Consider the following 27,825-nt stretch of genomic DNA (forward strand, 5'->3'; position numbering starts at 1 on the left):
TAACGTATTACGTTATATGGTATAACCTTTTAACGTATTACGTTATATGGTATAACGTTATCACGTATTACGTTATATGGTATAACGTTATAACGTATTACGTTATATGGTATAACGTTATAACGTATTACGTTATAAGGTATAACGTTATAACGTACTACGTTATATGGTATATCGTTATAACGTATTACGTTATATGGTATAACGTTATACCGTATTACGTTATATGGTATAACGAAATGACGTTTTACGTTATATGGTATTACGTTATAACGTATTACGTTATATGATATTACGTTAGAACGTATTACGTTATATGGTATAACGTCATAACGTATTACGTTATATGGTATTACGTTATCACGTATTACGTTATATGGTATAACGTTATAACGTATTACATTATATGGTATAACGTTTTAACGTATTACGTTATATGGTATAACGTTATCACGTATTACGTTATATGGTATAACGTTATAACGTATTACGTTATATGGTATTACGTTATAACGTATTACGTTATATGGTATAACGTTATAACGTATTACGTTATATGGTATAACGTTATAACGTATTACGTTATATGGTATAACGTTATAACGTATTACGTTATATGGTATAACGTCATAACGTATTACCTTATATGGTATTACGATATCACGTATTACGTTATATGGTATAACGTTATAACGTATTACGTTATATGGTATAACGTTTTAACGTATTACGTTATATGGTATAACGTTATCACGTATTACGTTATATGGTATAACGTTATAACGTATTACGTTATATGGTATAACGTTATCACGTATTACGTTATATGGTATAACGTTATAACGTATTACGTTATATGGTATAACGTTATAACGTATTACGTTATATGGTATAACGTCATAACGTATTACGTTATATGGTATTACGTTATCACGTGTTACGTTATATGGTATGACGTTATAACGTATTACGTTATATGGTATAACGTTATAACGTATTACGTTATATGGTATAACGAAATGACGTTTTACGTTATATGGTATTACGTTATAACGTATTACGTTATATGGTATAACGTCATAACGTATTACGTTATATGGTATTACGTTATCACGTATTACGTTATATGGTATAACGTTATAACGTATTACGTTATATGGTATAACCTTTTAACGTATTACGTTATATGGTATAACGTTATCACGTATTACGTTATATGGTATAACGTTATAACGTATTACGTTATATGGTATAACGTTATAACGTATTACGTTATAAGGTATAACGTTATAACGTACTACGTTATATGGTATATCGTTATAACGTATTACGTTATATGGTATAACGTTATACCGTATTACGTTATATGGTATAACGAAATGACGTTTTACGTTATATGGTATTACGTTATAACGTATTACGTTATATGATATTACGTTAGAACGTATTACGTTATATGGTATAACGTCATAACGTATTACGTTATATGGTATTACGTTATCACGTATTACGTTATATGGTATAACGTTATAACGTATTACATTATATGGTATAACGTTTTAACGTATTACGTTATATGGTATAACGTTATCACGTATTACGTTATATGGTATAACGTTATAACGTATTACGTTATATGGTATTACGTTATAACGTATTACGTTATATGGTATAACGTTATAACGTATTACGTTATATGGTATAACGTTATAACGTATTACGTTATATGGTATAACGTTATAACGTATTACGTTATATGGTATAACGTCATAACGTATTACCTTATATGGTATTACGATATCACGTATTACGTTATATGGTATAACGTTATAACGTATTACGTTATATGGTATAACGTTTTAACGTATTACGTTATATGGTATAACGTTATCACGTATTACGTTATATGGTATAACGTTATAACGTATTACGTTATATGGTATAACGTTATCACGTATTACGTTATATGGTATAACGTTATAACGTATTACGTTATATGGTATAACGTTATAACGTATTACGTTATATGGTATAACGTCATAACGTATTACGTTATATGGTATTACGTTATCACGTGTTACGTTATATGGTATGACGTTATAACGTATTACGTTATATGGTATAACGTTATAACGTATTACGTTATATGGTATAACGTTATAACGTATTACGTTATATGGTATATCGTTATAACGTATTACGTTATATGGTATAACGTTATACCGTATTACGTTATATGGTATAACGAAATGACGTTTTACGTTATATGGTATTACGTTATAACGTATTACGTTATATGATATTACGTTAGAACGTATTACGTTATATGGTATAACGTCATAACGTATTACGTTATATGGTATTACGTTATCACGTATTACGTTATATGGTATAACGTTATAACGTATTACGTTATATGGTATTACGTTATAACGTATTACGTTATATGGTATTACGTTATAACGTATTACGTTATATAGTATAACGTTATAACGTGTTACGTTATATGGAATAACGTTATAACTAATTACGTTATATGGCATTACGTTATAACGTATTACGTTATATGGTATAACGTTATAACGTATTACGTTATATGGTATAACGTTATAACGTATTACGTTATATGGTATAACGTTATAACGTACTGCGTTATATGGTATATCGTTATAACGTATTACGTTATATGGTATAACGTTATACCGTATTACGTTATATGGTATAACGTTATAACGTATTACGTTATATGGTATAACGTTATAACGTATTACGTTATATGGTATAACGTTATAACGTATTACGTTATATGGTATATCGTTATAACGTATTACGTTATATGGTATAACGTTATACCGTATTACGTTATATGGTATAACGACATGACGTTTTACGTTATATGGTATTACGTTATAACGTATTACGTTATATGATATTACGTTAGAACGTATTACGTTATATGGTATAACGTCATAACGTATTACGTTATATGGTATAACGTTATAACGTATTACGTTTTATGGTATAACGTTATAACGTATTACGTTATATGGTATATCGTTATAACGTATTACGTTATATGGTATAACGTTATACCGTATTACGTTATATGGTATAACGACATGACGTTTTACGTTATATGGTATTACGTTATAACGTATTACGTTATATGATATTACGTTAGAACGTATTACGTTATATGGTATAACGTTTTAACGTATTACGTTATATGGTATAACGTTATCACGTATTACGTTATATGGTATAACGTTACAACGTATTACGTTATATGGTATTACGTTATAACTAATTACGTTATATGGCATTACGTTATAACGTATTACGTTATATGGTATTACGTTATAACGTATTACGTTATATGGTATTACGTTATAACGTATTACGTTATATAGTATAACGTTATAACGTGTTACGTTATATGGAATAACGTTATAACTAATTACGTTATATGGCATTACGTTATAACGTATTACGTTATATGGTATAACGTTATAACGTATTACGTTATATGGTATAACGTTATAACGTATTACGTTATATGGTATAACGTTATAACATACTGCGTTATATGGTATATCGTTATAACGTATTACGTTATATGGTATAACGTTATACCGTATTACGTTATATGGTATAACGTTATAACGTATTACGTTATATGGTATAACGTTATAACGTATTACGTTTTATGGTATAACGTTATAACGTATTACGTTATATGGTATATCGTTATAACGTATTACGTTATATGGTATAACGTTATACCGTATTACGTTATATGGTATAACGACATGACGTTTTACGTTATATGGTATTACGTTATAACGTATTACGTTATATGATATTACGTTAGAACGTATTACGTTATATGGTATAACGTCATAACGTATTACGTTATATGGTATTACGTTATCACGTATTACGTTATATGGTATAGCGTTATAACGTATTACGTTATATGGTATAACGTTTTAACGTATTAAGTTATATGGTATAACGTTATCACGTATTACGTTATATGGTATAACGTTATAACGTATTACGTTATATGGTATTACGTTATAACATATTACGTTATATGGTATAACGTTATAACGTATTACGTTATATGGTATAACGTTATAACGTATTTCGTTATATTGTATAACGTTATAACGTCATAACGTATTACGTTATATGGTATTACGTTATCACGTATTACGTTATATGGTATAACGTTATAACGTATTACGTTATATGGTATAACGTTTTAACGTATTACGTTATATGGTATAACGTTATCACGTATTACGTTATATGGTATAACGTTATAACGTATTACGTTATATGGTATAACGTTTTAACGTATTACGTTATATGGTATAACGTTATCACGTATTGCGTTATATGGTATAACGTTATAACGTATTACGTTATATGGTATTACGTTATAACGTATTACGTTATATGGTATAACGAAATGACGTTTTACGTTATATGGTATTACGTTATAACGTATTACGTTATATGGTATTACGTTATAACGTATTACGTTATATGGTATAACGTCATAACGTATTACGTTATATGGTATTACGTTATCACGTATTACGTTATATGGTATAACGTTATAACGTATTACGTTATATGGTATAACGTTATAACGAATTACGTTATATGGCATTACGTTATAACGTACTACGTTATATGGTATAACGTTATACCGTATTACGTTATATGGTATAACGTTATAACGTATTACGTTATATGGTATAACATTATAACGTATTACGTTATATGGTATAACGTTATAATGTATTACGTTATATGGTATATCGTTATAACGTATTACGCTATATGGTATAACGTTATACCGTATTACGTTATATGGTATAACGAAATGACGTTTTATGTTATATGGTATTACGTTATAACGTATTACGTTATATGATATTACGTTAGAACGTATTACGTTATATGGTATAACGTCATAACCTATTACGTTATATGGTATTACGTTATCACGTATTACGTTATATGGTATAACGTTATAACGTATTACGTTATATGGTATAACGTTTTAACGTATTACGTTATATGGTATAACGTTATCACGTATTACGTTATATGGAATAACGTTATAACGTATTACGTTATATGGTATTACTTTATAACGTATTACGTTATATGGTATAACGTTATAACGTATTACGTTATATGGTATAACGTTATAACGTATTACGTTATATGGTACAACGTTATAACGTATTACGTTATATGGTATAACGTCATAACGTATTACGTTATATGGTATTACGTTATCACGTATTACGTTATATGCTATAACGTTATAACGTATTACGTTATATGGTATAACGTTTTAACGTATTACGTTATATGGTATAACGTTATCACGTATTACGTTATATGGTATAACGTTATAACGTATTACGTTATATGGTATAACGTTTTAACGTATTACGTTATATGGTATAACGTTATCACGTATTACGTTATATGTTATAACGTTATAACGTATTACGTTATATGGTACTACGTTATAACGTATTACGTTATATGGTATAACGAAATGACGTTTTACGTTATATGGTATTACGTTATAACGTATTACGTTATATGGTATTACGTTATAACGTATTACGTTATATGGTATAACGTCATAACGTATTACGTTATATGGTATTACGTTATCACGTATTACGTTACATGGTATAACGTTATAACGTATTACGTTATATGGTATAACGTTTTAACGTATTACGTTATATGGTATAACGTTATCACGTATTACGTTATATGGTATAACGTTATAACGTATTACGTTATATGGTATCTCGTTATAACGTATTACGTTATATGGTATAACGTTATACCGTATTACGTTATATGGTATAACGAAATGACGTTTTACGTTATATGGTATTACGTTAAAACGTATTACGTTATATGGTATAACGTTATCACGTATTACGTTATATGGCATTACGTTATAACGTATTACGTTATATGGTATAACGAAATGCCGTTTTACGTTATATGGTATAACGTTATAACGTATTACGTTATATGGTATTACGTTTTGACGTATTACGTTATATGGTATAACGTTATAACGTATTACGTTATATGGTATTACGTTATGACGTATTACGTTATATGGTATAACGTTATAACGTATTACGTTATATGGTATAACGTTATAACGAATTACGTTATATGGCATTACGTTATAACGTACTACGTTATATGGTATAACGTTATAACGTATTACGTTATATGGTATAACGTTATAACGTATTACGTTATATGGTATAACGTCATAACGTATTACGTTATATGGTATTACGTTATCACGTATTACGTTATATGGTATTACGTCATAACGTATTACGTTATATGGTATAACGCTATAACGTATTACGTTATATGGTATAACGTTATAACGTATTACGTTATATGGTATTACGTTATAACGTATTACGTTATATAGTATAACGTTATAACGTGTTACGTTATATGGTATAACGTTATCACGTATTACGTTATATGGTATATCGTTATAACGTATTACGTTATATGGTATAACGTTTTAACGTATTACGTTATATGGTATAACGTTATCACGTATTACGTTATATGGTATAACGTTATAACGTATTACGTTATATGGTACTACGTTATAACGTATTACGTTATATGGTATAACGAAATGACGTTTTACGTTATATGGTATTACGTTATAACGTATTACGTTATATGGTATAACGTTATAACGTATTACGTTATATGGTATAACGTTATAACGTATTACGTTATATGGTATAACGTCATAACGTATTACGTTATATGGTATTACGTTATCACGTATTACGTTACATGGTATAACGTTATAACGTATTACGTTATATGGTATAACCTTTTAACGTATTACGTTATATGGTATAACGTTATAACGTATTACGTTATATGGTACTACGTTATAACGTATTACGTTATATGGTATAACGAAATGACGTTTTACGTTATATGGTATTACGTTATAACGTATTACGTTATATGGTATAACGTCATAACGTATTACGTTATATGGTATTACGTTATCACGTATTACGTTATATGGTATAACGTTATAACGTATTACGTTATATGGTATAACCTTTTAACGTATTACGTTATATGGTATAACGTTATCACGTATTACGTTATATGGTATAACGTTATAACGTATTACGTTATATGGTATAACGTTATAACGTATTACGTTATAAGGTATAACGTTATAACGTACTACGTTATATGGTATATCGTTATAACGTATTACGTTATATGGTATAACGTTATACCGTATTACGTTATATGGTATAACGAAATGACGTTTTACGTTATATGGTATTACGTTATAACGTATTACGTTATATGATATTACGTTAGAACGTATTACGTTATATGGTATAACGTCATAACGTATTACGTTATATGGTATTACGTTATCACGTATTACGTTATATGGTATAACGTTATAACGTATTACATTATATGGTATAACGTTTTAACGTATTACGTTATATGGTATAACGTTATCACGTATTACGTTATATGGTATAACGTTATAACGTATTACGTTATATGGTATTACGTTATAACGTATTACGTTATATGGTATAACGTTATAACGTATTACGTTATATGGTATAACGTTATAACGTATTACGTTATATGGTATAACGTTATAACGTATTACGTTATATGGTATAACGTCATAACGTATTACCTTATATGGTATTACGATATCACGTATTACGTTATATGGTATAACGTTATAACGTATTACGTTATATGGTATAACGTTTTAACGTATTACGTTATATGGTATAACGTTATCACGTATTACGTTATATGGTATAACGTTATAACGTATTACGTTATATGGTATAACGTTATCACGTATTACGTTATATGGTATAACGTTATAACGTATTACGTTATATGGTATAACGTTATAACGTATTACGTTATATGGTATAACGTCATAACGTATTACGTTATATGGTATTACGTTATCACGTGTTACGTTATATGGTATGACGTTATAACGTATTACGTTATATGGTATAACGTTATAACGTATTACGTTATATGGTATAACGAAATGACGTTTTACGTTATATGGTATTACGTTATAACGTATTACGTTATATGATATTACGTTAGAACGTATTACGTTATATGGTATAACGTCATAACGTATTACGTTACATGGTATTACGTTATAACATATTACGTTATATAGTATAACGTTGTAACGTATTACGTTATATGGTATAACGTTATAACGTATTACTTTATATGGTATAAGAATATCACGTATTACGTTATATGGTATAACGATTTAACGTATTACGTTATATGGTATAACGTTATCACGTATTACGTTATATGGTATAACGTTATAATGTAAAACGTTATATGGTATTGCGTTATAACGTATTACGTTATATGGTATAACGTTATAACGTATTACGTTATATGGTATGACGTTATAACATATTACGTTATATAGTATAACGTTGTAACGTATTACGTTATATGGTATAACGTTATAACGTATTACGTTATATGGTATAACGTTATAACGTATTACGTTATATGGTATAACGTTATAACATACTGCGTTATATGGTATATCGTTATAACGTATTACGTTATATGGTATAACGTTATACCGTATTACGTTATATGGTATAACGTTATAACGTATTACGTTATATGGTATAACGTTAAAACGTATTACGTTATATGGTATAACGTTATAACGTATTACGTTATATGGTATATCGTTATAACGTATTACGTTATATGGTATAACGTTATACCGTATTACGTTATATGGTATAACGACATGTCGTTTTACGTTATATGGTATTACGTTATAACGTATTACGTTATATGATATTACGTTAGAACGTATTACGTTATATGGTATAACGTTATACCGTATTACGTTATATGGTATAACGTTATAACGTATTACGTTATATGGTATAACGTTATAACGTATTACGTTATATGGTATAACGTTATCACGTATTGCGTTATATGGTATAACGTTATAACGTATTACGTTATATGGTATTACGTTATAACGTATTACGTTATATGGTATAACGAAATGACGTTTTACGTTATATGGTATTACGTTATAACGTATTACGTTATATGGTATTACGTTATAACGTATTACGTTATATGGTATAACGTCATAACGTATTACGTTATATGGTATAACGTTATAACGTATTACGTTATATGGTATAACGATTTAACGTATTACGTTATATGGTATAACGTTATCACGTATTACGTTATATGGTATAACGTTATAACGTATTACGTTATATGGTATAACGTTATCACGTATTACGTTATATGGTATAACGTTATAACGTATTACGTTATATGGTATAACGTTATAACGTATTACGTTATATGGTATAACGTCATAACGTATTACGTTATATGGTATTACGTTATCACGTGTTACGTAATATGGTATGACGTTATAACGTATTACGTTATATGGTATAACGTTATAACGTATTACGTTATATGGTATAACGAAATGACGTTTTACGTTATATGGTATTACGTTATAACGTATTACGTTATATGATATTACGTTAGAACGTATTACGTTATATGGTATAACGTCATAACGTATTACGTTACATGGTATTACGTTATAACATATTACGTTATATAGTATAACGTTGTAACGTATTACGTTATATGGTATAACGTTATAACGTATTACTTTATATGGTATAAGAATATCACGTATTACGTTATATGGTATAACGATTTAACGTATTACGTTATATGGTATAACGTTATCACGTATTACGTTATATGGTATAACGTTATAATGTAAAACGTTATATGGTATTGCGTTATAACGTATTACGTTATATGGTATAACGTTATAACGTATTACGTTATATGGTATGACGTTATAACATATTACGTTATATAGTATAACGTTGTAACGTATTACGTTATATGGTATAACGTTATAACGTATTACGTTATATGGTATAACGTTATAACGTATTACGTTATATGGTATAACGTTATAACATACTGCGTTATATGGTATATCGTTATAACGTATTACGTTATATGGTATAACGTTATACCGTATTACGTTATATGGTATAACGTTATAACGTATTACGTTATATGGTATAACGTTAAAACGTATTACGTTATATGGTATAACGTTATAACGTATTACGTTATATGGTATATCGTTATAACGTATTACGTTATATGGTATAACGTTATACCGTATTACGTTATATGGTATAACGACATGTCGTTTTACGTTATATGGTATTACGTTATAACGTATTACGTTATATGATATTACGTTAGAACGTATTACGTTATATGGTATAACGTTATACCGTATTACGTTATATGGTATAACGTTATAACGTATTACGTTATATGGTATAACGTTATAACGTATTACGTTATATGGTATAACGTTATCACGTATTGCGTTATATGGTATAACGTTATAACGTATTACGTTATATGGTATTACGTTATAACGTATTACGTTATATGGTATAACGAAATGACGTTTTACGTTATATGGTATTACGTTATAACGTATTACGTTATATGGTATTACGTTATAACGTATTACGTTATATGGTATAACGTCATAACGTATTACGTTATATGGTATTACGTTATCACGTATTACGTTATATGGTATAACGTTATAACGTATTACGTTATATGGTATAACGTTATAACGAATTACGTTATATGGCATTACGTTATAACGTACTACGTTATATGGTATAACGTTATACCGTATTACGTTATATGGTATAACGTTATAACGTATTACGTTATATGGTATAACATTATAACGTATTACGTTATATGGTATAACGTTATAATGTATTACGTTATATGGTATATCGTTATAACGTATTACGCTATATGGTATAACGTTATACCGTATTACGTTATATGGTATAACGAAATGACGTTTTACGTTATATGGTATTACGTTATAACGTATTACGTTATATGATATTACGTTAGAACGTATTACGTTATATGGTATAACGTCATAACCTATTACGTTATATGGTATTACGTTATCACGTATTACGTTATATGGTATAACGTTATAACGTATTACGTTATATGGTATAACGTTTTAACGTATTACGTTATATGGTATAACGTTATCACGTATTACGTTATATGGAATAACGTTATAACGTATTACGTTATATGGTATTACTTTATAACGTATTACGTTATATGGTATAACGTTATAACGTATTACGTTATATGGTATAACGTTATAACGTATTACGTTATATGGTACAACGTTATAACGTATTACGTTATATGGTATAACGTCATAACGTATTACGTTATATGGTATTACGTTATCACGTATTACGTTATATGCTTTAACGTTTTAACGTATTACGTTATATGGTATAACGTTATCACGTATTACGTTATATGGTATAACGTTATAACGTATTACGTTATATGGTATAACGTTTTAACGTATTACGTTATATGGTATAACGTTATCACGTATTACGTTATATGTTATAACGTTATAACGTATTACGTTATATGGTACTACGTTATAACGTATTACGTTATATGGTATAACGAAATGACGTTTTACGTTATATGGTATAATGTTATAACGTATTACTTTATATGGTATAAGAATATCACGTATTACGTTATATGGTATAACGATTTAACGTATTACGTTATATGGTATAACGTTATCACGTATTACGTTATATGGTATAACGTTATAATGTAAAACGTTATATGGTATTGCGTTATAACGTATTACGTTATATGGTATAACGTTATAACGTATTACGTTATATGGTATGACGTTATAACATATTACGTTATATAGTATAACGTTGTAACGTATTACGTTATATGGTATAACGTTATAACGTATTACGTTATATGGTATAACGTTATAACGTATTACGTTATATGGTATAACGTTATAACATACTGCGTTATATGGTATATCGTTATAACGTATTACGTTATATGGTATAACGTTATACCGTATTACGTTATATGGTATAACGTTATAACGTATTACGTTATATGGTATAACGTTAAAACGTATTACGTTATATGGTATAACGTTATAACGTATTACGTTATATGGTATATCGTTATAACGTATTACGTTATATGGTATAACGTTATACCGTATTACGTTATATGGTATAACGACATGTCGTTTTACGTTATATGGTATTACGTTATAACGTATTACGTTATATGATATTACGTTAGAACGTATTACGTTATATGGTATAACGTTATACCGTATTACGTTATATGGTATAACGTTATAACGTATTACGTTATATGGTATAACGTTATAACGTATTACGTTATATGGTATAACGTTATCACGTATTGCGTTATATGGTATAACGTTATAACGTATTACGTTATATGGTATTACGTTATAACGTATTACGTTATATGGTATAACGAAATGACGTTTTACGTTATATGGTATTACGTTATAACGTATTACGTTATATGGTATTACGTTATAACGTATTACGTTATATGGTATAACGTCATAACGTATTACGTTATATGGTATAACGTTATAACGTATTACGTTATATGGTATAACGATTTAACGTATTACGTTATATGGTATAACGTTATCACGTATTACGTTATATGGTATAACGTTATAACGTATTACGTTATATGGTATAACGTTATCACGTATTACGTTATATGGTATAACGTTATAACGTATTACGTTATATGGTATAACGTTATAACGTATTACGTTATATGGTATAACGTCATAACGTATTACGTTATATGGTATTACGTTATCACGTGTTACGTAATATGGTATGACGTTATAACGTATTACGTTATATGGTATAACGTTATAACGTATTACGTTATATGGTATAACGAAATGACGTTTTACGTTATATGGTATTACGTTATAACGTATTACGTTATATGATATTACGTTAGAACGTATTACGTTATATGGTATAACGTCATAACGTATTACGTTACATGGTATTACGTTATAACATATTACGTTATATAGTATAACGTTGTAACGTATTACGTTATATGGTATAACGTTATAACGTATTACTTTATATGGTATAAGAATATCACGTATTACGTTATATGGTATAACGATTTAACGTATTACGTTATATGGTATAACGTTATCACGTATTACGTTATATGGTATAACGTTATAATGTAAAACGTTATATGGTATTGCGTTATAACGTATTACGTTATATGGTATAACGTTATAACGTATTACGTTATATGGTATGACGTTATAACATATTACGTTATATAGTATAACGTTGTAACGTATTACGTTATATGGTATAACGTTATAACGTATTACGTTATATGGTATAACGTTATAACGTATTACGTTATATGGTATAACGTTATAACATACTGCGTTATATGGTATATCGTTATAACGTATTACGTTATATGGTATAACGTTATACCGTATTACGTTATATGGTATAACGTTATAACGTATTACGTTATATGGTATAACGTTAAAACGTATTACGTTATATGGTATAACGTTATAACGTATTACGTTATATGGTATATCGTTATAACGTATTACGTTATATGGTATAACGTTATACCGTATTACGTTATATGGTATAACGACATGTCGTTTTACGTTATATGGTATTACGTTATAACGTATTACGTTATATGATATTACGTTAGAACGTATTACGTTATATGGTATAACGTTATACCGTATTACGTTATATGGTATAACGTTATAACGTATTACGTTATATGGTATAACGTTATAACGTATTACGTTATATGGTATAACGTTATCACGTATTGCGTTATATGGTATAACGTTATAACGTATTACGTTATATGGTATTACGTTATAACGTATTACGTTATATGGTATAACGAAATGACGTTTTACGTTATATGGTATTACGTTATAACGTATTACGTTATATGGTATTACGTTATAACGTATTACGTTATATGGTATAACGTCATAACGTATTACGTTATATGGTATTACGTTATCACGTATTACGTTATATGGTATAACGTTATAACGTATTACGTTATATGGTATAACGTTATAACGAATTACGTTATATGGCATTACGTTATAACGTACTACGTTATATGGTATAACGTTATACCGTATTACGTTATATGGTATAACGTTATAACGTATTACGTTATATGGTATAACATTATAACGTATTACGTTATATGGTATAACGTTATAATGTATTACGTTATATGGTATATCGTTATAACGTATTACGCTATATGGTATAACGTTATACCGTATTACGTTATATGGTATAACGAAATGACGTTTTACGTTATATGGTATTACGTTATAACGTATTACGTTATATGATATTACGTTAGAACGTATTACGTTATATGGTATAACGTCATAACCTATTACGTTATATGGTATTACGTTATCACGTATTACGTTATATGGTATAACGTTATAACGTATTACGTTATATGGTATAACGTTTTAACGTATTACGTTATATGGTATAACGTTATCACGTATTACGTTATATGGAATAACGTTATAACGTATTACGTTATATGGTATTACTTTATAACGTATTACGTTATATGGTATAACGTTATAACGTATTACGTTATATGGTATAACGTTATAACGTATTACGTTATATGGTACAACGTTATAACGTATTACGTTATATGGTATAACGTCATAACGTATTACGTTATATGGTATTACGTTATCACGTATTACGTTATATGCTTTAACGTTTTAACGTATTACGTTATATGGTATAACGTTATCACGTATTACGTTATATGGTATAACGTTATAACGTATTACGTTATATGGTATAACGTTTTAACGTATTACGTTATATGGTATAACGTTATCACGTATTACGTTATATGTTATAACGTTATAACGTATTACGTTATATGGTACTACGTTATAACGTATTACGTTATATGGTATAACGAAATGACGTTTTACGTTATATGGTATTACGTTATAACGTATTACGTTATATGGTATTACGTTATAACGTATTACGTTATATGGTATAACGTCATAACGTATTACGTTATATGGTATTACGTTAACACTTATTACGTTATATGGTATAACGTTTTAACGTATTACGTTATATGGTATAACGTTATCACGTATTACGTTATATGGTATAACGTTATAACGTATTACGTTATATGGTATAACGTTATCACGTATTACGTTATATGGTATAACGTTATAACGTATTACGTTATATGGTATAACGTTATAACGTATTACGTTATATGGTATAACGTCATAACGTATTACGTTATATGGTATTACGTTATCACGTGTTACGTTATATGGTATGACGTTATAACGTATTACGTTATATGGTATAACGTTATAACGTATTACGTTATATGGTATAACGAAATGACGCTTTACGTTATATGGTATTACGTTATAACGTATTACGTTATATGATATTACGTTAGAACGTATTACGTTATATGGTATAACGTCATAACGTATTACGTTATATGGTATTACGTTATCACGTATTACGTTATATGGTATAACGTTATAACGTATTACGTTATATGGTATAACGTTTTAACGTATTACGTTATATGGTATAACGTTATAACGTATTACTTTATATGGTATAAGAATATCACGTATTACGTTATATGGTATAACGATTTAACGTATTACGTTATATGGTATAACGTTATCACGTATTACGTTATATGGTATAACGTTATAATGTAAAACGTTATATGGTATTGCGTTATAACGTATTACGTTATATGGTATAACGTTATAACGTATTACGTTATATGGTATGACGTTATAACATATTACGTTATATAGTATAACGTTGTAACGTATTACGTTATATGGTATAACGTTATAACGTATTACGTTATATGGTATAACGTTATAACGTATTACGTTATATGGTATAACGTTATAACATACTGCGTTATATGGTATATCGTTATAACGTATTACGTTATATGGTATAACGTTATACCGTATTACGTTATATGGTATAACGTTATAACGTATTACGTTATATGGTATAACGTTAAAACGTATTACGTTATATGGTATAACGTTATAACGTATTACGTTATATGGTATATCGTTATAACGTATTACGTTATATGGTATAACGTTATACCGTATTACGTTATATGGTATAACGACATGACGTTTTACGTTATATGGTATTACGTTATAACGTATTACGTTATATGATATTACGTTAGAACGTATTACGTTATATGGTATAACGTTATACCGTATTACGTTATATGGTATAACGTTATAACGTATTACGTTATATGGTATAACGTTATAACGTATTACGTTATATGGTATAACGTTATCACGTATTGCGTTATATGGTATAACGTTATAACGTATTACGTTATATGGTATTACGTTATAACGTATTACGTTATATGGTATAACGAAATGACGTTTTACGTTATATGGTATTACGTTATAACGTATTACGTTATATGGTATTACGTTATAACGTATTACGTTATATGGTATAACGTCATAACGTATTACGTTATATGGTATTACGTTATCACGTATTACGTTATATGGTATAACGTTATAACGTATTACGTTATATGGTATAACGTTATAACGAATTACGTTATATGGCATTACGTTATAACGTACTACGTTATATGGTATAACGTTATACCGTATTACGTTATATGGTATAACGTTATAACGTATTACGTTATATGGTATAACATTATAACGTATGACGTTATATGGTATAACGTTATAATGTATTACGTTATATGGTATATCGTTATAACGTATTACGCTATATGGTATAACGTTATACCGTATTACGTTATATGGTATAACGAAATGACGTTTTACGTTATATGGTATTACGTTATAACGTATTACGTTATATGATATTACGTTAGAACGTATTACGTTATATGGTATAACGTCATAACCTATTACGTTATATGGTATTACGTTATCACGTATTACGTTATATGGTATAACGTTATAACGTATTACGTTATATGGTATAACGTTTTAACGTATTACGTTATATGGTATAACGTTATCACGTATTACGTTATATGGAATAACGTTATAACGTATTACGTTATATGGTATTACTTTATAACGTATTACGTTATATGGTATAACGTTATAACGTATTACGTTATACGGTATAACGTTATAACGTATTACGTTATATGGTACAACGTTATAACGTATTACGTTATATGGTATAACGTCATAACGTATTACGTTATATGGTATTACGTTATCACGTATTACGTTATATGCTATAACGTTTTAACGTATTACGTTATATGGTATAACGTTATCACGTATTACGTTATATGGTATAACGTTATAACGTATTACGTTATATGGTATAACGTTTTAACGTATTACGTTATATGGTATAACGTTATCACGTATTACGTTATATGTTATAACGTTATAACGTATTACGTTATATGGTACTACGTTATAACGTATTACGTTATATGGTATAACGAAATGACGTTTTACGTTATATGGTATTACGTTATAACGTATTACGTTATATGGTATTACGTTATAACGTATTACGTTATATGGTATAACGTCATAACGTATTACGTTATATGGTATTACGTTATCACGTATTACGTTACATGGTATAACGTTATAACGTATTACGTTATATGGTATAACGTTTTAACGTATTACGTTATATGGTATAACGTTATCACGTATTACGTTATATGGTATAACGTTATAACGTATTACGTTATATGGTATATCGTTATAACGTATTACGTTATATGGTATAACGTTATACCGTATTACGTTATATGGTATAACGAAATGACGTTTTACGTTAGATGGTATTACGTTAAAACGTATTACGTTATATGGTATAACGTTATCACGTATTACGTTATATGGCATTACGTTATAACGTATTACGTTATATGGTATAACGAAATGCCGTTTTACGTTATATGGTATAACGTTATAACGTATTACGTTATATGGTATTACGTTTTGACGTATTACGTTATATGGTATAACGTTATAACGTATTACGTTATATGGTATTACGTTATGACGTATTACGTTATATGGTATAACGTTATAACGTATTACGTTATATGGTATAACGTTATAACGAATTACGTTATATGGCATTACGTTATAACGTACTACGTTATATGGTATAACGTTATAACGTATTACGTTATATGGTATAACGTTATAACGTATTACGTTATATGGTATAACGTCATAACGTATTACGTTATATGGTATTACGTTATCACGTATTACGTTATATGGTATTACGTCATAACGTATTACGTTATATGGTATAACGTTATAACGTATTACGTTATATGGTATAACGTTATAACGTATTACGTTATATGGTATTACGTTATAACGTATTACGTTATATAGTATAACGTTATAACGTGTTACGTTATATGGTATAACGTTATCACGTATTACGTTATATGGTATAACGTTATAACGTATTACGTTATATGGTATAACGTTTTAACGTATTACGTTATATGGTATAACGTTATCACGTATTACGTTATATGGTATAACGTTATAACGTATTACGTTATATGGTACTACGTTATAACGTATTACGTTATATGGTATAACGAAATGACGTTTTACGTTATATGGTATTACGTTATAACGTATTACGTTATATGGTATAACGTTATAACGTATTACGTTATATGGTATAACGTTATAACGTATTACGTTATATGGTATAACGCTATAACGTATTACGTTATATGGTATAACGTTATAACGTATTACGTTATATGGTATAACGTCATAACGTATTACGTTATATGGTATTACGTTATCACGTATTACGTTATATGGTATAACGTTATAACGTATTACGTTATATGGTATAACGTTATCACGTATTACGTTATATGGTATAACGTTATAACGTATTACGTTATATGGTATAACGTTATCACGTATTACGTTATATGGTATAACGTTATAACGTATTACGTTATATGGTATAACGTTATAACGTATTACGTTATATGGTATAACGTCATAACGTATTACGTTATATGGTATTACGTTATCACGTGTTACGTTATATGGTATGACGTTATAACGTATTACGTTATATGGTATATCGTTATAACGTATTACGTTATATGGTATAACGAAATGACGTTTTACGTTATATGGTATTACGTTATAACGTATTACGTTATATGATATTACGTTAGAACGTATTACGTTATATGGTATAACGTCATAACGTATTACGTTATATGGTATTACGTTATCACGTATTACGTTATATGGTATAACGCTATAACGTATTACGTTATATGGTATAACGTTTTAACGTATTACGTTATATGGTATATCGTTATAACGTATTACTTTATATGGTATAAGAATATCACGTATTACGTTATATGGTATAACGATTTAACGTATTACGTTATATGGTATAACGTTATCACGTATTACGTTATATGGTATAACGTTATATGTTCTAACGATACAACGTTTTACGTTATATGGTATAACGTCATAACGTATTACGTTATATGGTATTACGTTATCACGTATTACGTTATATGGTATAACGTTATAACGTATTACATTATATGGTATAACGTTTTAACGTATTACGTTATATGGTATAACGTTATCACGTATTACGTTATATGGTATAACGTTATAACGTATTACGTTATATGGTATTACGTTATAACGTATTACGTTATATGGTATAACGTTATAACGTATTACGTTATATGGTATAACGTTATAACGTATTACGTTATATGGTATAACGTTATAACGTATTACGTTATATGGTATAACGTCATAACGTATTACGTTATATGGTATTACGTTGTCACGTATTACGTTATATGGTATAACGTTATAACGTATTACGTTATATGGTATAACGTTTTAACGTATTACGTTATATGGTATAACGTTATCACGTATTACGTTATATGGTATAACGTTATAACGTATTACGTTATATGGTATAACGTCATAACGTATTACGTTATATGGTATTACGTTATCACGTATTACGTTATATGGTATAACGTTATAACGTATTACGTTATATGGTATAACGTTATAACGAATTACGTTATATGGCATTACGTTATAACGTACTACGTTATATGGTATAACGTTATACCGTATTACGTTATATGGTATAACGTTATAACGTATTACGTTATATGGTATAACATTATAACGTATTACGTTATATGGTATAACGTTATAATGTATTACGTTATATGGTATATCGTTATAACGTATTACGCTATATGGTATAACGTTATACCGTATTACGTTATATGGTATAACGAAATGCCGTTTTACGTTATATGGTATTACGTTATAACGTATTACGTTATATGATATTACGTTAGAACGTATTACGTTATATGGAATAACGTCATAACCTATTACGTTATATGGTATTACGTTATCACGTATTGCGTTATATGGTATAACGTCATAACGTATTACGTTATATGGTATTACGTTATCACGTATTACGTTATATGCTATAACGTTTTAACGTATTACGTTATATGGTATAACGTTATCACGTATTACGTTATATGGTATAACGTTATAACGTATTACGTTATATGGTATAACGTTTTAACGTATTACGTTATATGGTATAACGTTATCACGTATTACGTTATATGTTATAACGTTATAACGTATTACGTTATATGGTACTACGTTATAACGTATTACGTTATATGGTATAACGAAATGACGTTTTACGTTATATGGTATTACGTTATAACGTATTACGTTATATGGTATTACGTTATAACGTATTACGTTATATGGTATAACGTCATAACGTATTACGTTATATGGTATTACGTTATCACGTATTACGTTACATGGTATAACGTTATAACGTATTACGTTATATGGTATAACGTTTTAACGTATTACGTTATATGGTATAACGTTATCACGTATTACGTTATATGGTATAACGTTATAACGTATTACGTTATATGGTATATCGTTATAACGTATTACGTTATATGGTATAACGTTATACCGTATTACGTTATATGGTATAACGAAATGACGTTTTACGTTAGATGGTATTACGTTAAAACGTATTACGTTATATGGTATAACGTTATCACGTATTACGTTATATGGCATTACGTTATAACGTATTACGTTATATGGTATAACGAAATGCCGTTTTACGTTATATGGTATAACGTTATAACGTATTACGTTATATGGTATTACGTTTTGACGTATTACGTTATATGGTATAACGTTATAACGTATTACGTTATATGGTATTACGTTATGACGTATTACGTTATATGGTATAACGTTATAACGTATTACGTTATATGGTATAACGTTATAACGAATTACGTTATATGGCATTACGTTATAACGTACTACGTTATATGGTATAACGTTATAACGTATTACGTTATATGGTATAACGTTATAACGTATTACGTTATATGGTATAACGTCATAACGTATTACGTTATATGGTATTACGTTATCACGTATTACGTTATATGGTATTACGTCATAACGTATTACGTTATATGGTATAACGTTATAACGTATTACGTTATATGGTATAACGTTATAACGTATTACGTTATATGGTATTACGTTATAACGTATTACGTTATATAGTATAACGTTATAACGTGTTACGTTATATGGTATAACGTTATCACGTATTACGTTATATGGTATAACGTTATAACGTATTACGTTATATGGTATAACGTTTTAACGTATTACGTTATATGGTATAACGTTATCACGTATTACGTTATATGGTATAACGTTATAACGTATTACGTTATATGGTACTACGTTATAACGTATTACGTTATATGGTATAACGAAATGACGTTTTACGTTATATGGTATTACGTTATAACGTATTACGTTATATGGTATAACGTTATAACGTATTACGTTATATGGTATAACGTTATAACGTATTACGTTATATGGTATAACGCTATAACGTATTACGTTATATGGTATAACGTTATAACGTATTACGTTATATGGTATAACGTCATAACGTATTACGTTATATGGTATTACGTTATCACGTATTACGTTATATGGTATAACGTTATAACGTATTACGTTATATGGTATAACGTTATCACGTATTACGTTATATGGTATAACGTTATAACGTATTACGTTATATGGTATAACGTTATCACGTATTACGTTATATGGTATAACGTTATAACGTATTACGTTATATGGTATAACGTTATAACGTATTACGTTATATGGTATAACGTCATAACGTATTACGTTATATGGTATTACGTTATCACGTGTTACGTTATATGGTATGACGTTATAACGTATTACGTTATATGGTATATCGTTATAACGTATTACGTTATATGGTATAACGAAATGACGTTTTACGTTATATGGTATTACGTTATAACGTATTACGTTATATGATATTACGTTAGAACGTATTACGTTATATGGTATAACGTCATAACGTATTACGTTATATGGTATTACGTTATCACGTATTACGTTATATGGTATAACGCTATAACGTATTACGTTATATGGTATAACGTTTTAACGTATTACGTTATATGGTATATCGTTATAACGTATTACTTTATATGGTATAAGAATATCACGTATTACGTTATATGGTATAACGATTTAACGTATTACGTTATATGGTATAACGTTATCACGTATTACGTTATATGGTATAACGTTATATGTTCTAACGATACAACGTTTTACGTTATATGGTATAACGTCATAACGTATTACGTTATATGGTATTACGTTATCACGTATTACGTTATATGGTATAACGTTATAACGTATTACATTATATGGTATAACGTTTTAACGTATTACGTTATATGGTATAACGTTATCACGTATTACGTTATATGGTATAACGTTATAACGTATTACGTTATATGGTATTACGTTATAACGTATTACGTTATATGGTATAACGTTATAACGTATTACGTTATATGGTATAACGTTATAACGTATTACGTTATATGGTATAACGTTATAACGTATTACGTTATATGGTATAACGTCATAACGTATTACGTTATATGGTATTACGTTGTCACGTATTACGTTATATGGTATAACGTTATAACGTATTACGTTATATGGTATAACGTTTTAACGTATTACGTTATATGGTATAACGTTATCACGTATTACGTTATATGGTATAACGTTATAACGTATTACGTTATATGGTATAACGTCATAACGTATTACGTTATATGGTATTACGTTATCACGTATTACGTTATATGGTATAACGTTATAACGTATTACGTTATATGGTATAACGTTATAACGAATTACGTTATATGGCATTACGTTATAACGTACTACGTTATATGGTATAACGTTATACCGTATTACGTTATATGGTATAACGTTATAACGTATTACGTTATATGGTATAACATTATAACGTATTACGTTATATGGTATAACGTTATAATGTATTACGTTATATGGTATATCGTTATAACGTATTACGCTATATGGTATAACGTTATACCGTATTACGTTATATGGTATAACGAAATGCCGTTTTACGTTATATGGTATTACGTTATAACGTATTACGTTATATGATATTACGTTAGAACGTATTACGTTATATGGTATAACGTCATAACCTATTACGTTATATGGTATTACGTTATCACGTATTGCGTTATATGGTATAACGTTATAACGTATTACGTTATATGGTATAACGTTTTAACGTATTACGTTATATGGTATAACGTTATCACGTATTACGTTATATGGAATAACGTTATAACGTATTACGTTATATGGTATTACTTTATAACGTATTACGTTATATGATATAACGTTATAACGTATTACGTTATATGGTATAACGTTATAACGTATTACGTTATATGGTACAACGTTATAACGTATTACGTTATATGGTATAACGTCATAACGTATTACGTTATATGGTATTACGTTATCACGTATTACGTTATATGCTATAACGTTATAACGTATTACGTTATATGGTATAACGTTTTAACGTATTACGTTATATGGTATAACGTTATCACGTATTACGTTATATGGTATAACGTTATAACGTATTACGTTATATGGTATAACGTTTTAACGTATTACGTTATATGGTATAACGTTATCACGTATTACGTTATATGTTATAACGTTATAACGTATTACGTTATATGGTACTACGTTATAACGTATTACGTTATATGGTATAACGAAATGACGTTTTACGTTATATGGTATTACGTTATAACGTATTACGTTATATGGTATTACGTTATAACGTATTACGTTATATGGTATAACGTCATAACGTATTACGTTATATGGTATTACGTTATCACGTATTACGTTACATGGTATAACGTTATAACGTATTACGTTATATGGTATAACGTTTTAACGTATTACGTTATATGGTATAACGTTATCACGTATTACGTTATATGGTATAACGTTATAACGTATTACGTTATATGGTATATCGTTATAACGTATTACGTTATATGGTATAACGTTATACCGTATTACGTTATATGGTATAACGAAATGACGTTTTACGTTATATGGTATTACGTTAAAACGTATTACGTTATATGGTATAACGTTATCACGTATTACGTTATATGGCATTACGTTATAACGTATTACGTTATATGGTATAACGAAATGCCGTTTTACGTTATATGGTATAACGTTATAACGTATTACGTTATATGGTATTACGTTTAGACGTATTACGTTATTTGGTATAACGTTATAACGTATTACGTTATATGGTATTACGTTATGACGTATTACGTTATATGGTATAACGTTATAACGTATTACGTTATATGGTATAACGTTATAACGAATTACGTTATATGGCATTACGTTATAACGTACTACGTTATATGGTATAACGTTATAACGTATTACGTTATATGGTATAACGTTATAACGTATTACGTTATATGGTATAACGTCATAACGTATTACGTTATATGGTATTACGTTATCACGTATTACGTTATATGGTATTACGTCATAACGTATTACGTTATATGGTATAACGTTATAACGTATTACGTTATATGGTATAACGTTATAACGTATTACGTTATATGGTATTACGTTATAACGTATTACGTTATATCGTATAACGTTATAACGTGTTACGTTATATGGTATAACGTTATCACGTATTACGTTATATGGTATAACGTTATAACGTATTACGTTATATGGTATAACGTTTTAACGTATTACGTTATATGGTATAACGTTATCACGTATTACGTTATATGGTATAACGTTATAACGTATTACGTTATATGGTACTACGTTATAACGTATTACGTTATATGGTATAACGAAATGACGTTTTACGTTATATGGTATTACGTTATAACGTATTACGTTATATGGTATAACGTTATAACGTATTACGTTATATGGTATAACGTTATAACGTATTACGTTATATGGTATAACGTCATAACGTATTACGTTATATGGTATTACGTTATCACGTATTACGTTATATGGTATAACGTTGTAACGTATTACGTTATATGGTATAACCTTTTAACGTATTACGTTATATGGTATAACGTTATCACGTATTACGTTATATGGTATAACGTTATAACGTATTACGTTATATGGTATAACGTTATAACGTATTACGTTATAAGGTATAACGTTATAACGTACTACGTTATATGGTATATCGTTATAACGTATTACGTTATATGGTATAACGTTATACCGTATTACGTTATATGGTATAACGAAATGACGTTTTACGTTATATGGTATTACGTTATAACGTATTACGTTATATGATATTACGTTAGAACGTATTACGTTATATGGTATAACGTCATAACGTATTACGTTATATGGTATTACGTTATCACGTATTACGTTATATGGTATAACGTTATAACGTATTACATTATATGGTATAACGTTTTAACGTATTACGTTATATGGTATAACGTTATCACGTATTACGTTATATGGTATAACGTTATAACGTATTACGTTATATGGTATTACGTTATAACGTATTACGTTATATGGTATAACGTTATAACGTATTACGTTATATGGTATAACGCTATAACGTATTACGTTATATGGTATAACGTTAAAACGTATTACGTTATATGGTATAACGTCATAACGTATTACGTTATATGGTATTACGTTATCACGTATTACGTTATATGGTATAACGTTATAACGTATTACGTTATATGGTATAACGTTATCACGTATTACGTTATATGGTATAACGTTATAACGTATTACGTTATATGGTATAACGTTATCACGTATTACGTTATATGGTATAACGTTATAACGTATTACGTTATATGGTATAACGTTATAACGTATTACGTTATATGGTATAACGTCATAACGTATTACGTTATATGGTATTACGTTAGAACGTATTACGTTATATGGTATAACGTCATAACGTATTACGTTATATGGTATTACGTTATCACGTATTACGTTATATGGTATAACGTTATAACGTATTACATTATATGGTATAACGTTTTAACGTATTACGTTATATGGTATAACGTTATCACGTATTACGTTATATGGTATAACGTTATAACGTATTACGTTATATGGTATTACGTTATAACGTATTACGTTATATGGTATAACGTTATAACGTATTACGTTATATGGTATAACGCTATAACGTATTACGTTATATGGTATAACGTTATAACGTATTACGTTATATGGTATAACGTCATAACGTATTACGTTATATGGTATTACGTTATCACGTATTACGTTATATGGTATAACGTTATAACGTATTACGTTATATGGTATAACGTTATCACGTATTACGTTATATGGTATAACGTTATAACGTATTACGTTATATGGTATAACGTTATCACGTATTACGTTATATGGTATAACGTTATAACGTATTACGTTATATGGTATAACGTTATAACGTATTACGTTATATGGTATAACGTCATAACGTATTACGTTATATGGTATTACGTTATCCTGTGTTACGTTATATGGTATGACGTTATAACATATTACGTTATATGGTATAACGTTATAACGTATTACGTTATATGGTATAACGAAATGACGTTTTACGTTATATGGTATTACGTTATAACGTATTACGTTATATGATATTACGTTAGAACGTATTACGTTATATGGTATAACGTCATAACGTATTATGTTATATGGTATTACGTTATCACGTATTACGTTATATGGTATAACGATTTAACGTATTACGTTATATGGTATAACGTTATCACGTATTACGTTATATGGTATAACGTTATATGTTCTAACGATACAACGTTTTACGTTATATGGTATAACGTTATATGATATAACGATATAACGTATTACGTTATATAGTATAACGTTATAACGTTTTACGTATATAGTATAACGTTATAACGTAT

Source organism: Bombus vancouverensis, chromosome 7 (genome assembly GCF_051014615.1).
Source record: "Bombus vancouverensis nearcticus chromosome 7, iyBomVanc1_principal, whole genome shotgun sequence".
Classification (NCBI taxonomy): Eukaryota; Metazoa; Arthropoda; class Insecta; order Hymenoptera; family Apidae; genus Bombus; species Bombus vancouverensis.